This window comes from Triturus cristatus, chromosome 1_1, assembly GCF_964204655.1.
Source record: "Triturus cristatus chromosome 1_1, aTriCri1.1, whole genome shotgun sequence".
NCBI lineage: Eukaryota > Metazoa > Chordata > Amphibia > Caudata > Salamandridae > Triturus > Triturus cristatus.
The window spans coordinates 320,920,238-320,935,426 of NC_140579.1; positions in this window are offsets into that span (position 1 = coordinate 320,920,238).

The window sequence follows — 15,189 nt, forward strand, 5'->3', positions numbered from 1 at the left end:
TGAGTGATGTAATATGTGACGTCATCAGCAGTGCATTGCGGGCGCGTGCGAGTTATAGTTAGCTGAACTAACTATAACGGGGCAATTTCATTGTTTTTTTACGAGTAAAATGTCCAGCTAACTATAACATGTGTGAAACCTATGGTTTTTTCACTGAATTTCTAAGGTTTTTTAAATGCTAATTCCTAACTATAACGTGTGTGAAACCCATGGTTTTTTCAGTGAATATATATATATATAGATTCACTTATGAAACCATAGGTTTCACACATGTTATAGTTAGCTGGACATTTCACTCGTAAAAAAACAATGAAATTCCCCCGTTATAGTTAGTGCAGGCAACTATAACTCACGCGACCGCAATCCTCTGCTGATGACGTCAGATATTACATCTCTGATGACATATGTGTCTTTATGAAAAATAAATATTTGTAATATATGTATAGCTAAAGATTAATGGAAGAAGACATGGGTAAATAAGTGTCTAAATACAGTGATGTAATATCTGACGTCATCAGCATAGGATTGCGGTCGCGTGAGTTATAGTTGCTTTCACTAACTATAACGGGGGAATTTCATTGGTTTTTTACGAGTGAAATGTCCAGCTAACTATAACATATGTGAAACCTATGGTTTTTTTAAGCGAATTTGCAAGGTTTTTTAAATGCTAATTCGTAACTATAACGTGTGTGAAACCTATGGTTTTTTCAGTGAATATATAAACATATAAATATAATCTGCATATCTATATAAATATAAATTCATGCAAACATATACATATATGCATACATATGCATGGTGTGTACACGAAAGTTTGAAAAACTCTAATACAAGCAAAGCTAAAAAGCCACCTAATTACAAACAGAATTGCTTTACCTTAAACTAGGGCGAGACCTATTGCATTTTGAATGCTTGTTTACTTTGATTCCATCAAGAAGGCATTCAGATGTGTCCCACATTTTCCATAAATTCTGAATGGTAGCACTCTAGTTGCTCATTAGATCACTGTAGTAAAGCTACTGCTCACCAGGGAAGTCTGCTGCTGGTATTCAAAGTGCATGTTTCAGTCTGCATGTCAGAATCTTTTAATGAAATAGAAGAGGATTTGATAAGTCACTCAAAATGTGCCCTAATTTTTCTTTTTTCCTCACTAATCATAATTTCTATGGCAAAATGAATCTCCTCATTGTGTTCCTTTTAAATTAAACTACTCTCTCTCTACTACTCACTCGCTACTACTTTCTACTACTCTCTCTACTACTCACTTTCTCCTACTCTCTACTACTCTACTACTCTCTACTACTCACTCTACTACTCACTCTCTAGTACTCTACTACTCTCTCTCTACTACTCTCTCTCTACTACTCTCTCTCTACTACTCTCTATACTACTCACTCTCTACTACTCACTCTCTACTACTCTCTACTACTCACTCTCAACTACTCACTCTACTGCTCTCTCTACTACTCACTCTACTAATCACTCTACTACTCTCTACCACTCTCTACCACTCACTCTCTACTACTCTCTACCACTCACTTTCTACTACTGTACTACTCACTCTAGTACTCTCTACTACTCTCTCTCTACTACTCTCTCTCTCTACTACTCCCTCTCTACTACTCCCTCTCTACTACTCCCTCTCTACTACTCTCTCTACTACTCACTCTCTACTACTCACTCTCTACTACTCACTCTACTGCTCACTCTACTGCTCTCTCTACTACTCACTCTACTACTCACTCTACTACTCTCTACCACTCACTCTATACTTCTCTCTCTCTCTACTACTCACTCTCTACTACTCACTCTACTACTCTCTACTACTCTCTACTACTCTCTCTGCTACTCACTTTCTACTACCCTCTACCACTCACTCTCTACTACTCACTCTCTACTACTCTACTACTCTCTACTACTCTCTCTACTACTCACTCTCTACTACTCACCCTCTACTACTCTCTACTACACACTCTCTACTACTTGCTCTCTACTACCCACTCTACTACTCACTCTACTACTCACTCTACTACCCACTCTACTACTCACTCTCTACTACTCCCTACTACTCCCTCTACTACACACTCTCTACTACTCTCTACTACTCTCTCTACTACTCACTCTCTACTACTCACCCTCTACTACTCTCTACTACACACTCTCTACTACTTGCTCTCTACTACCCACTCTACTACTCACTCTACTACTCACTCTACTACTCACTCTACTACTCACTCTACTACTCACTCTACTACTCACTCTCTACTACTCCCTACTACTCCCTCTACTACACACTCTCTACTACTCTCTACTACTCACTCTCTACTTCTCCACTACTCTCTACTAATCACTCTCTACTACTCACTCTCTACTACTCTCTACTACTCTCTCTACTACTCTCTCTACTACTCTCTACTACTCACTCTCTCTACTACTCACTCTCTCTACTACTCTCTCTCTACTACTCTCTCTCTACTACTCACTCTACCACTCACTCTCTACTACTCTCTCTCTACTACTCTCTACTACTCTCTACTACTCACTCTCTACTACTCACTCTACTACTCACTCTACTACTCACTCTACTACTCACTCTACTACTCACTCTACTACTCACTCTCTACTACTCACTCTCTACTACTCTCTACTACTCACTCTCTAATACTCACTCTCTACTACTCACTCTACTACTCACTCTCTACTACTCTCTACTACTCCCTCTACTACTCACTCTCTACTACTCTCTACTTCTCACTCGCTACTACTCTCCACTACTCACTACTACTCCTACTCACTCTCTGCTACTCTCTACTACTCTCTACTACTCTCTCTACTACTCTCTCTCTACTCTCTACTCTATGTTACTCGTCCTCTACTCTCTACCTTTCTCTACCTCTCTACCTCTACCTCTACCTCTCTACCTCTACCTCTCTACCTCTACCTCTACCTCTACCTCTACATCTCTACCTCTACATCTCTACCTCTCTACCTCTCTCTACATGCACACATATGCACATATATGCATTTATATATATGTATGTGTATATATATGTATATACATACATATATAAACATATATAATCTGCATATCTATATAAATACAAATATAAATGCATGCATATATATACAGATATGCATGTTATTTACATGAAATTTTGAAAAACACTAATAAAAGCAAAGCTAAAAAGCCACCTAATTACAAACAGAATTGCTTTAACTTAAACGAGGGCGAGACCTATTGCATTTTCAATGCTTGTTTACTTTGGTTCCATCAAGAAGGCATTCAGATGTGACACATTTGCCATAAATTCTGAATGGTTGCACTCTAGTTCCTCATTAGATCACTGTAGTAAAGCTACTGCTCACCAGGGAAGTCTGCTGCTGGTATTCAAAGTGCATGTTTCAGTCTGCATGTCAGAACTTTTTAATGAAATAGAAGAGGATTTGAGAAGTCAAAATGTGCCCTAAGTTTTCTTTCTGCAGCACTAGTCATAATTTCTATGGCAAAATGAACCCCCTCATTTTGTTCCTTTGCAAATTAAATGTTTTAAATGTTACCACTTTATTCCAATCAAGATGGCTGCAGGTGTGCCATACCTTTGTCATAAGTAAGACTGTTAGCGCTCTAGTTGTTCTTTAAAACACTCTGGGATTTCTGTCATTGGGCTATACTTGGGCTACATCTCGGTGATATTTGTGCTACATTTGGGCTCTTTTGTCTCTGGTGGCCATCTTGGGAGACTTGTTATGAAGTTTCCTAATTTCCTCATTTACTGCAGTCTCCTCAGTAGGCATACTGTCAGTTTTTTTACTTTGATTCAATGAAGAAGGCATTCAGATGTGTCAAACATTTGCCATAAATTCAGAATGTTAGCACTCTAGTTGCTCATTAGATCACTGTAGTAAAGCTACTGCTCACCAGGGAAGTCTGCTGCTGGTATTGAAAGTGCATGTTTCAGTCTGCATGTCAGAATTTTTTTATGAAATAGAAGAGGATTTGAGAAGTCACTCAAAATGTGCCCTAATTTTTCTTTCTGCAGCAGTAATCATACATTCTATCGCAAAATGAACCCTCTCATTTTGTTCCTTTTTAAATTAAATGTTTTAAATGTTACCACTTTATTCCAATCAAGATGGCTTCAGGTGTGCCATACCTTTGTCATAAGTAAGACTGTTAGCGCTCTAGTTGTTCTTTGGAACAATCTGGGAAGCTGCAGTAGAACACAAAGGTATCAACTGACAGTCTCTGCCCTTGTTGGATGTACATGTCTTACTGAGAATCTCAGACTTCATTCTCAAATGACTGAGAAAGATAATGTGAATTTACAGAAAATATGCTCTCAGTTTAGCTTATAGATCACCTTCCAAACCTCTGTGGGAAAAGCATGTGAAAATAGTTTTCTCTCAAACATGATTCATGATATCCCAGCAGAAGGCTTTTTCACATGGTAAAATCACCTTAGAACATACTACAATTCCTAAAATGAGTATGGTACCATCAACAAATGATTTATAATGTAACTAAAGTCTTAAAACCTTCTATTAACTGCAATGCTTTTTAATGAGGTGCTATCCTCCCAAGATGGCTGCCAACACTTCTTGGATGAAGTGCTGACAGCCAATCAGATCTCACAATGAGATGTGTGGTTAGGCTCCGCCCAGATATGTATATGATTTTACTTTTGATTTTCTCAGGAACTACTGAACGGATTTACACCATATATGCAAAAGGCACATGCCTGACCTGAGGACTACCTCTTTGCCAAATTTCAAGTAATTCTGTTCAGCCGTTCTGGCTGTAGCTGTGTCTAAAGGTCCTATGGAAAAATGCATGGGGAAAACGCGTTTTGGGACCCCCCTTTTTTCTCGGCCCCCGCTTGCCGAATCACCCCGTCAACCGGCGCCAAAGTTATTCAAAATAGAATTTTGAGATTTCCTATGGAAACTAGGTTGTAACTATAACTATCTACTGGCGACCGCCAGTAGATTATATATATATATATATATATATATATATATATATATATATATTCACTGAAAAAAAATAGGTTTCAGAGATGTTATAGTTAGGAATTAGCATTTAAAAAACCTTAGAAATTCACTGAAAAAACCATAGGTTTTAGGGGTGTTATAGTTAGCTGAACATTTCACTCGTACAAAACCATTGAAATTCCTCCGTTATAGTTAGTTCAACTATAACTTGCGTGCCCGCAATCCACTGCTGATGATGTCACATATTACATCATTCATGACATGGTCAGTGAATATATATATATATATATTCACTTAAAAAACCATAGGTTTCACACAAGTTATAGTTAGCTGTACATTTCACTCGTAAAAAACCAATGAAATTCCACGTTATAGTTAGTTCAGGTAACTATAACTTGCGCGCCCACAATAAACTGCTGATGACGTCACATATTACATCACTCATGACATGGTCATTGACATCACTCATCACATCAATGATGACATCTGAAATGACACATTGTGGATTGCGGTCGCGCAAGTTATAGTTACCTGATCTAACTATAACGTGGAATTTCATTGGTTTTTTACGAGTGAAATGTACAGCTAACTATAACATGTGTGAAACCTGTGGTTTTTTAAGTGAATTTGCAAGGTTTTTTAAATGCTAATTCCTAACTATAACGTGTGTGAAACCTATGGTTTTTTCAGTGAATTTGTACGGTTTTTTAAATGCTAAGTTATGTATTTCATTTTTTATTTTTGTTTCTGATTTTTCACCGTGCGCACACCCTGCTGTGGGCACTCGGTGTGCAGTTCACACCGTGCGCGCCTCGCCTTTTATTACACAGTAACAATTTTTTTTCTCCCTTGCGGGTCCTTCAATTTATTGAATAAATGTGATTGTTATTTTGTTTTTTTTTTTTAGTTATGTTTGCCGTGCGCGTACGGTAAGCTTACCGTACGCGCACTCCGCGAGTTTTTTTAAAAATTATTAAATGTATTTTTCGTACTTTTTGGTCCTTCGTGGACCCCCTGACAAACGCTAGGGGGTCTGCAACTCTCTTCGTTGCCCCCTTTTCACGTTATCCACCTTTGTTTTTCAGTGCGAGAGACAGAAAATGGCGGCCGACACTTTCTGATTTCGACCGATTCGAATGTTTACAGTCATGTAACCACCAATCAGAATTGAGCTTGCGCACGGCACCGTACGCGTACGGTAAGCTTACCGTAAGCGCACGGAGCGCGCTTACAGATATATATATTGATTTAAATGCTATTTTCTCAGGACCTACTGAACAGATTTACACCAGACCTGCAAAAGGCACATCTCTGACCTGAGGACTACCTCTCTGCCAAATTTCAAGTAATTCTGTTCAGCAGTTCGGGCTGTAGCTCGGACTAAAGGTCCTATGGGAAAATGCATGGGGAAAACGCGTTTTGGGACCCCCCTTTTTTCTCAGCCCCCGCTTGACGAATCCCCCTGAGACTTTCAGGGTAGGAGCGGAGCGGAGCGCCCCACCTATTTTCAAAATTTCGCGAGGATTCGTCAACCGGCGCCAAAGTTATTCCAAATAGAATGTTGCGGATTTCCTATGGAAACACGGTCCTAACTATAACTATCTACTGGCGACCGCCAATAGATAATATATATATATATATATATATATATATATACACGCTATATGTATACACATATATATATTTTTCTCTCAGTCTGAAAAAAACACCCAATCTTCTAAGTAAGTGAGTGGAGGATGCTTTGCCCCACTGAAATCCTCTTTTGAATGTATACCTATATACAGTACTCTTACATACTCTTGGCTGTTTTTTTTCCTAGCAGGTAATATCCCTGTAATTCAACAAGCGCAAATTGGCAAACTCAGTTCTCTTTCCCTGCCTACAAACATACGTGTCACAATGACATCGAGATCTGACGCTTGAACACAGCGGGAACTCGTTAAGTGAGCTCTTCAAACTTGCGCTCTAGTTTGAGTGATAATCAACCCATACATACAAGATGGCGGAGGGCAGCGCTAGATTGCAGCAGATCGTTACCGGAATCGGTGAGGCCGTCAATGTGGTGTGTGGACCCCCTCCCTCATTGCAAGTAATCACAAAAGGCACACGGTGAGGACTGCGGTTGGGGTATTGTTCAATACCGACGAGCTGAGAATGCAGTCGACAGGGCTCATTTCTGCTGCGCCATAGACTGGAGATCTAAATGAGGGGACAAGTGTGGGGAAATACACGGAGCTGTCCGACTGACCTTTTTGCCTGGGACACAGGTCGACACTTTCGGCAGGTAGCGCCTGACATTTCCACTGCTTGTGGCTGTGACAAAGAGGAGGAGATGCTGTCGCACTGGCATAGGGAGTGGCTGCAGAACACGCGCATTATAACAGAGAAGGGATATAAGGAGGCACGACTGGCACTACCGGGTCTCGCTGCGATGGATCGAAGGAGGGCCTATGCTGCGGGCCCCTTATGGTGACAACTTCGGGAGCATATAGCACTGAGCCATAACTGTGACACAAGCCCATACTTGTATTCATTGCCAAGCACGGTGAGGTACCAAATAGTGGTAGAGGCGCACTAGATGCAATAGGATACAGTGGGTGCAAATCACGTCACCACCAATGCGCTGCAACGTTATCCTCGTAGTGCAGTCTACATACTGAGGCATGGTACGATCCCCGAGCACGTAGACGTCGAACACCTGAGGCCCCCCTTGTGGCCTGGACTAGGACACGTCTTGATAACGTCCTCTCTGCCTGCGCCAATACATGTGAGGAAGAGACTAGACCACTGGAAATATATCCCAGTAACATCGCAAAGTGAGGGGCGTGCGGTGAGCTTCCCCACTCGTGAAATTGGAGCAGGTTAGTGTGTGTGACCGCTGCTCCTATACATCATGGGTCGTGTCAAGACTAAGCAACCTGATCGACAAGGCTGAGTGCCGCATGCGCTCGAGAATAAATCCAGAGTAATACTAGGTGAGCCGAGAAACAGGCTATGGTAACATTCAATGTGGCGTTTCTCGAAAATGCCAAGCGATATGGGACACCGCAGGCACAGTCTCCCTCCTGCGTTCAGCACAACGCTTCTCTGGAATGATGTTGTGATAACCCTGAAGATGGCGGCTGCGGTCTGGACAAGACCGTGAGTGGGATCGCCCCCGGGAATCCCCTTGAGGAGAAACAACTGTGACACTGCATGCAGCCCCAATACATTATATAAAGATATACCGCAAGGAAAGAGACGGTGGAGGTGACTGGGGGTCGCCATAGTGAACCGAGCGTGCATCCGACTAAAGCAAAAGGCTTATAAACAGTATAGTGGGGCTAACGGTGTACAACGCACCGCTGATACTGGAGCGATGTGACCACATCGGACATCATCGTAAATTTTCAACTCTGCATATGGAATTGATGTGTGAACCCATGATCGGCTACGGCCGAAAACGAAACCTGGATGACACGCATACGCCGCGTAGTGACACTAACCAGGACCTGGGAGAGAACTTGCATTCTTGTTAATCACCAGAAGGACATATAAAATCTAGCAAGGCCTTGAATGCGCAACGCGATCCCACCTTGCATGTCCCTGTCGTCCCCAAAAGACTTAGGCTGCCTGTGCCACTGTATGCAGACATAATGTCCTCGAACTCCTCGATTCTGGCTCACGGCTGAGAAGCGTTTGGCTATAGAACAGAAACACGTCAGCAAAGTCAGTAAGTGCACGAATTGTTGATACTGTACTTAACACCAGCGCACATCTGCCAAGGTTTCAGATTGCCATTTGAGACATTTCCATCATTTCACTGAAATTATGAGTGACATTTCAGCGACTATGAGTGACACTTTCTCGCGAGCAAAAATCATGCAATGAAGACGAGGGAAACTTCTTAACATCAGAAATTACAGCCATTTGAGCAATAAGAAACTCCAAGAAGTTCTTGAAAACTGCTGCAGATCACCAGAAATGGAAGGGTGCTAACCCTAGTGCTTCCTCCTGACAGATGAGTGAGAGCCCTCCTGGCAAAAGAAAACACCACCATGACCACGGGCACCGGCGCCCCGTAAGTCACACCAGATCAAGCCAGCCCTAGCGGTGTGCACCCTTGGGCCCTTGCTGGCTGTCTGGTGACCCTACTGTGCTTCGGAGTGAACGTTGAGTGCTATACCTACAAAGGATTGAGTTCTGATTCGGATTAAAACCTGGTTGTGCCTGGTGCGCCCAGCTGTGTCTGAAGGGCCTCTGTAAGTCTGAATGCGACATCATGATACGAAACAAGTTAAACTCACCTTTGAGCATGAAAGACTCACCCGGCACAAAGATGATGAAGTGGACACTGATTTTTCTGTCCCTTCTGGTTGATGTCGCCTATCTTCAAAATGGCGCCGGTCAGGCGATTTCAGGTTGACGCCCTGTGTGGTCCACAAAAGGTGAGCAGAGGGGCCGACTGGACATCAGCCATTGTTTTCTTCCTCATCTTGTTTTTCTATGTTTATTGAATGGTTGGGCCCCGGAGGTTTGGGATCGCCATCGGCGTAAATCCTGAGTAAACCCTGGAAATCAAGCCTATCAAACCAAGCTACTTGCTTCATATTGCTAAAATATGATATGATATATTATTATAATATAATATAATTGCTCCCCCACAAACTATTGTTTTTGGATTTTATCTTTTGCTTTTTGAGGTTTGTGTTTGTTTACCTGTCTAATTTGCTCCAATTTTACGATGTAATCTGTTTTGCTACCTAATCTGCTCTTGATTTTTAATTCCTCCCTTGTTTATCCTACTCCCCTATTTTATCGTGTTTGTTTACCTATTTAATGTGATCCATATTAGCACTGGAATCTGCTTTTAATATCTTATCTGCGCCTGACTGTATTTCCTCGCTTATTTGCCCTCTTGCTTGATTCATCATATCTACCGTGCTTGATTAACCTTTTCAACCCTACTGAACATCAGTGATGTAATTTGTTTTGCTATCGAATCTGCTCCTGATTTTATTCCTCTCTTGTTTAACACTACCTCCTTATCTTGCCCCCGATTTTTAAACCCCACACTCTCCCAGCACCCCCCTCTCCTCTCCTCCCCTACCCCATCTCCTTTAACTTCCTTCTCTTTACTCTGTCTCACGTCCACCCAACATGCCCCTTCACAGCACTCACCATCACCCTCAGGACCATACCCTCTCTAAACACGGCCCCAACTCCTGGACCATTCTCTACCCCCCTAATCTCTCCAAACACGCAATGAAAAATTTCAAACATAAACTCCTCATCCGCAACCCTGAAACACTCATTGTTGATAACTACCTCAGCCTCACCTCCCCCATTATTACCAACTACATCTTCTACTCCAAACGCCCTTCCAAATGGAAGAGCATCTTCCTCCAACACCTCCCTAGCTCTAAATCAACCAATATACCATATGGATTTAAAATATCCACCGCTCCCTCCCCAGTCTTTCATGGTGATATTGATATCTCCATCTTCAAAACAGGTAACATCCTCATACAAGCGTCGCCGTCCCACCTTTCTATCTTTGAACACCACTTTAGCACTATGTCTCTCCTCCTTAACCACTCAGCGCCTAACACTCCTCCTCCCCAAACAAACAGAGGCCCTCAAACCTCTTCCTCCCCCTCCCCCACTCTACATCCACTCTCAACCTCCAAAAATTGTCCTCACCATCTCCCATACCTGGATCCCCCTATTGATAACGACTACCCCATCCCCAATTACCTATTTCGCATCCCCCACTTATCTCCCTCTCTCCCCCTAACCCTTACTCCTCTGACCCCTCCTTGAATAACGGTAGCCCTAAACTCCTGTCACCTACTTATCATTCCCTTCCCATGACCCGCCCTCCCCCTGTCCCCCAAACCTCCCTCCCCCTGACCCAACCACTCACTTACCCCACCGTCTTTTCCTTGCAACCACCTATCACAACTCCTCACCTCTACCTACCCAACCCCGCACCTCAACCCCCAATAAACACCCATCTTCCTCACACCCCGTCACCCCAACCCTCAATAATTACACATCCCCATCACACCAATATATTTGTTTCTCACTCGCTTCATGCCCTTTTATCCTGTCTGACCACATCACATGAGGATTTCTGCCCCTTGTATAACCTAACCCCTCCACTATCACTTAACGGCTCTGCCAGCCATTACCCCATACCTACTACCCTATCTCCCCCCTCACACAGTAGGCCTCCATCCGCAACTAATCATGACCACTCCCTATCCCCAGACCATTCTCCTCTCACCTCCTACACCCCGTCATTTCTTCCCTGCACCCGGAATACCCCGAGCCTACACAACACTGTACTCGTCTGACCTACTTTAACTTCTGAACCCCTCACTCCTCCCAGCCCCGTCACTGCTCACCCCACACCATCTACCACATCTCCCCCCTCACACATTAGTCCACCCTCTGCAAATAATTCAGACCACGCACTCCCGATACCTCCCCTCTCCTCAATTGCCCAGATCCTAAACAACATTGAATGTGACCTATCTAATTTAACTACTGAATTTGCCCGACTCAGAAAAGATTTCTTCGTACACAGCACCAGATCCCTCCCTCACCATAAAACCACCATCCTCTCTCCCTCAAACATCCCCAATAACAAACACAACCTTTGGAGATCACTCTCTCTCCGATGCCGTAAGCATACACCTCTCCACACCTCGAACCATCTCTCCCCGTCCGACCTCGCTGACCTTTGTAACTCCTACCTTCCTAATCTGCCAACCACCAACCCTCCACTCCCGTATGCCCCCATCCCTGTTATCATAGGGACAAATGGAACCCCTTCCTCCCCTGCTTCCCCCAGACCACCACCCCAACTTTTGCTGATCCACTCTTGTCCACCCTCCATACCCAACCCCACACCACTGAAATGCACGCTAGTTAACTGTCGCTCCGCGGTCCTACACGCCACGGAAATCTCAGAAACCATCCTGAGTGAATCCATTGATATTGCATTCCTCACTGAAACATGGCTAAATGACCACTCAACGAGCATACTTGACCTTCTCTCCCCCCCCCCCGGGGATACTCTATTCTTAGAAAAGACAGACCTGACAGAGTTGGGGGAGGGCTTGCCATTATCTTCAAAAAGGAACTTCAGATTTCCCTTATCACTAACCCAGGCTACTCCTCATGCGAATACCTGGAAGCAGAACTGTTAGCTCAAAACTCCCTCCCAATTCGTCTACACAACATCTATCGCCCCCCGGGACCACCACAGCCCTTCATTGAAGACTTATCTGATCTACTGGCGCAATCAGCATTATCCAACTCAAAAAATCTCTTTCTTGGGGATCTCAACCTCCATTGGAATGATACCAATGACCCCACCATCTCCCTCCTCACTACACTTCTTGAAATCAACAAACTCAAACAACTCTGCCAATCTCCAACTCACACTAAAGGATCCATACTTGACGTCTTTCTGTCCAACGATGATCTGACCTCCGTTACCAATATCATCCCCACTGATTGGTCCGACCATCACCTTATACTGTTCACCATTGCTACCTCAGCAAACCTCCCCGCCCCTAAAACTACCAGACCTAAGAAATTGACCAGAAACCTAAAAGGCATCCCTCCAAGCTCAACTTCTTCTCATTCCCCCCTCCCAAAATGTGAATGAGCTCACTGAACTATTTAAAAATACTGTTACAGATATTCTTGACCAACTAGCCCCGCCTAAACTCAAAAACCAAAGAAACACCCCCTCAAACTCTTGGTTTAAACAGAGATAAATAATGAGAGACGGGCACTCAGACTGTCGGAAAGAACCTGGAGACACCATCCCTCACCCTCCCATCTTGCACTTCTCAGACATGCTAGATCCACTTACAAAAAACACATCCTCAAGGAAAAGGCATCATTCTTCCGCACTCAACTTGACCATGCCAAAAACAGACCCAGGGAACTCTTCAAAATCATCTGAAACCAAAATTCCCCCGCACCTCCTAATATGACAGCCTCATCAGACAGATGTGAAGAAATTGCCCACATCTTCTCTGAAAAAATTGCCAAAATTGACCAATCCTCGCTTCCCACACAACTTTCCTCGAACTTCCAATCCAATCTTGTCCTCACCTCTAATGCCTACTCCACATCCCCCCTTCCAGATGACACTCTCTCTCCTCTGCCCTCTATCCTACTGATCCCCAGCGAGCCTCCTCACCCACCCATTTCCATACCCCCCCACCACTCCACAGGCCTCTCACCTTCCACATCCCCAGTAACCAACTCCCCTAAATCTCAACCTAAGAACAATGCCTCCTTGCTCAACTTTCTCCCCGTTACTGAGCTTGAAGTCCTCAATGTAATTGGCAATCTAAAACCGTCCTCCCACACAAAAGACCCAATACCCTCCAACCTTGTCCCTGCCCTTAAGCACATCATCACCCCATTCTGGACCAAAATCATCAACACCTCTCTCTCCACCGGCTGTGTCCCCTCCTCCCTTCAGCTTGGTCAAATCTCGCCCATAATCAACCCCAATGCTGACCCCAATGACCTAAATATTCTCCGTCCCATCACTAACCTCCCCCTTCTCTCAAAGGTACTTGAAAAATGTGTCCTACTACAACTAGACAAACACATAGAAAATTTCAACCTTCTCGACCCCTTTCAATCTGGCTTCAGAAAAGACTGCAGCACTGAAACGGCAATGCTCAATGTCATAGATGACATCCATCAATCACTTGACAATGGCGAGACCTGCCTTCTTATACTTCTTGATCTCTCCGCAGCATTCGATACAGTCAACCATTGAGCCCTACTTAATGTGCTTAGGACCCGTTTCGGCCTTAATGGCAATGCCTACAAATAGTTCATCTCTTATCTACAACACCGTACTCAGCAAATCAAAATTCAAAACTGTCTCTCTAACCCCACTTCTGTCTCCCTTAGAGTCCCCCAAGGATCTATTCTCTCTCCCTCCCTCTTTAACCTCTTTATGGAACCCCTCACTCTTAACCAAGCAGGCATAAATTACCACCTCTACGCCGATGACACCCAAATCTATTACAAGATTAAAACTCATGCTGACATCTTACACCTGAACAACACCCTTACCAAGATCCAAACCTGGTTCCAACCCTAACAAAACCAAAATCATTCTCTTCTCCCCCCCAAAATAACCCTCTACCCATTCAATCATGGATCCCTGACCTCAATGCACTCAATTTCTCACTCACCCTGTCCAACTCCGTCAAATCTCTTGGCCTCACTATCGACAACACCCTAACCCTTAATGTTCACATCAAAAACTCTGCCAAAGGAGCCCTCTTCACTCTCCGTCACCTGAAGAAAATCAAACCATTCATAACCACCGATAATTTCAAACTCGTAGTTCAGTCGCTTGTTCTGTCACGTATTGATTATGGTAATGCCATCCTCAATGGAATCCCCAAGGTACACCTAGCTCCAATCAAAGCTGTGCTCAACCTTGCTGCCAGGCTCATCACGGACTGCAAACGCTTCGATCATATATCCCCGGCTCTCAAATCTCTTAAATGGCTCCCTATCGACGGAAGATCTGCCTACAAAACCGCCTGCATTACTCATAAAGTCCTCCACCAAAACACTCCGCATTACCTCTCAAAGAAACTCCACTCTGCGGGCTCCACTCGACCTCTCGGAAGCACCAACACCCTACTCCTAATCCCACCTCTGCTTAAAAAGAAATCTACACAGTCTCGCTCCTTCTCTGGCAATGTCCCTATTATCTGGAATGCCCTCCCAAAAAACCTGCGCTGTAATACCTCCTATTCTAGTTTCAAAAAAGACCTCAAAACCCACCTCCTCAATTATTATTGGGGTTCCTGACCTGTGTCCTACTCATGATTTCTTATCTATCATACTATATTTGTTCAGTAATTATCTACCCTGTTCTCCTGTTCACCATTTACCTAATTACTTAAATGGATAGCTCCTGCCCCTGTTTATTTATCTGGTTTTGTATAATGCTCATGTTGTTTGTACTTTGTATATTTCAAATTTCTGTTGCACTACCTTTCAAATGCTTTTATACCCTATGTGCCTTATACTATCCATTTCTTGTAAAGCGCTCTGATACCTCTGGGTCTAGCCAGCACTATATAAAACCTTCACACAAAAAAAAGAGTGTCAAGCGTACAGTTTACTCTCACTTCCGCTAGTAAGAGCACGTCG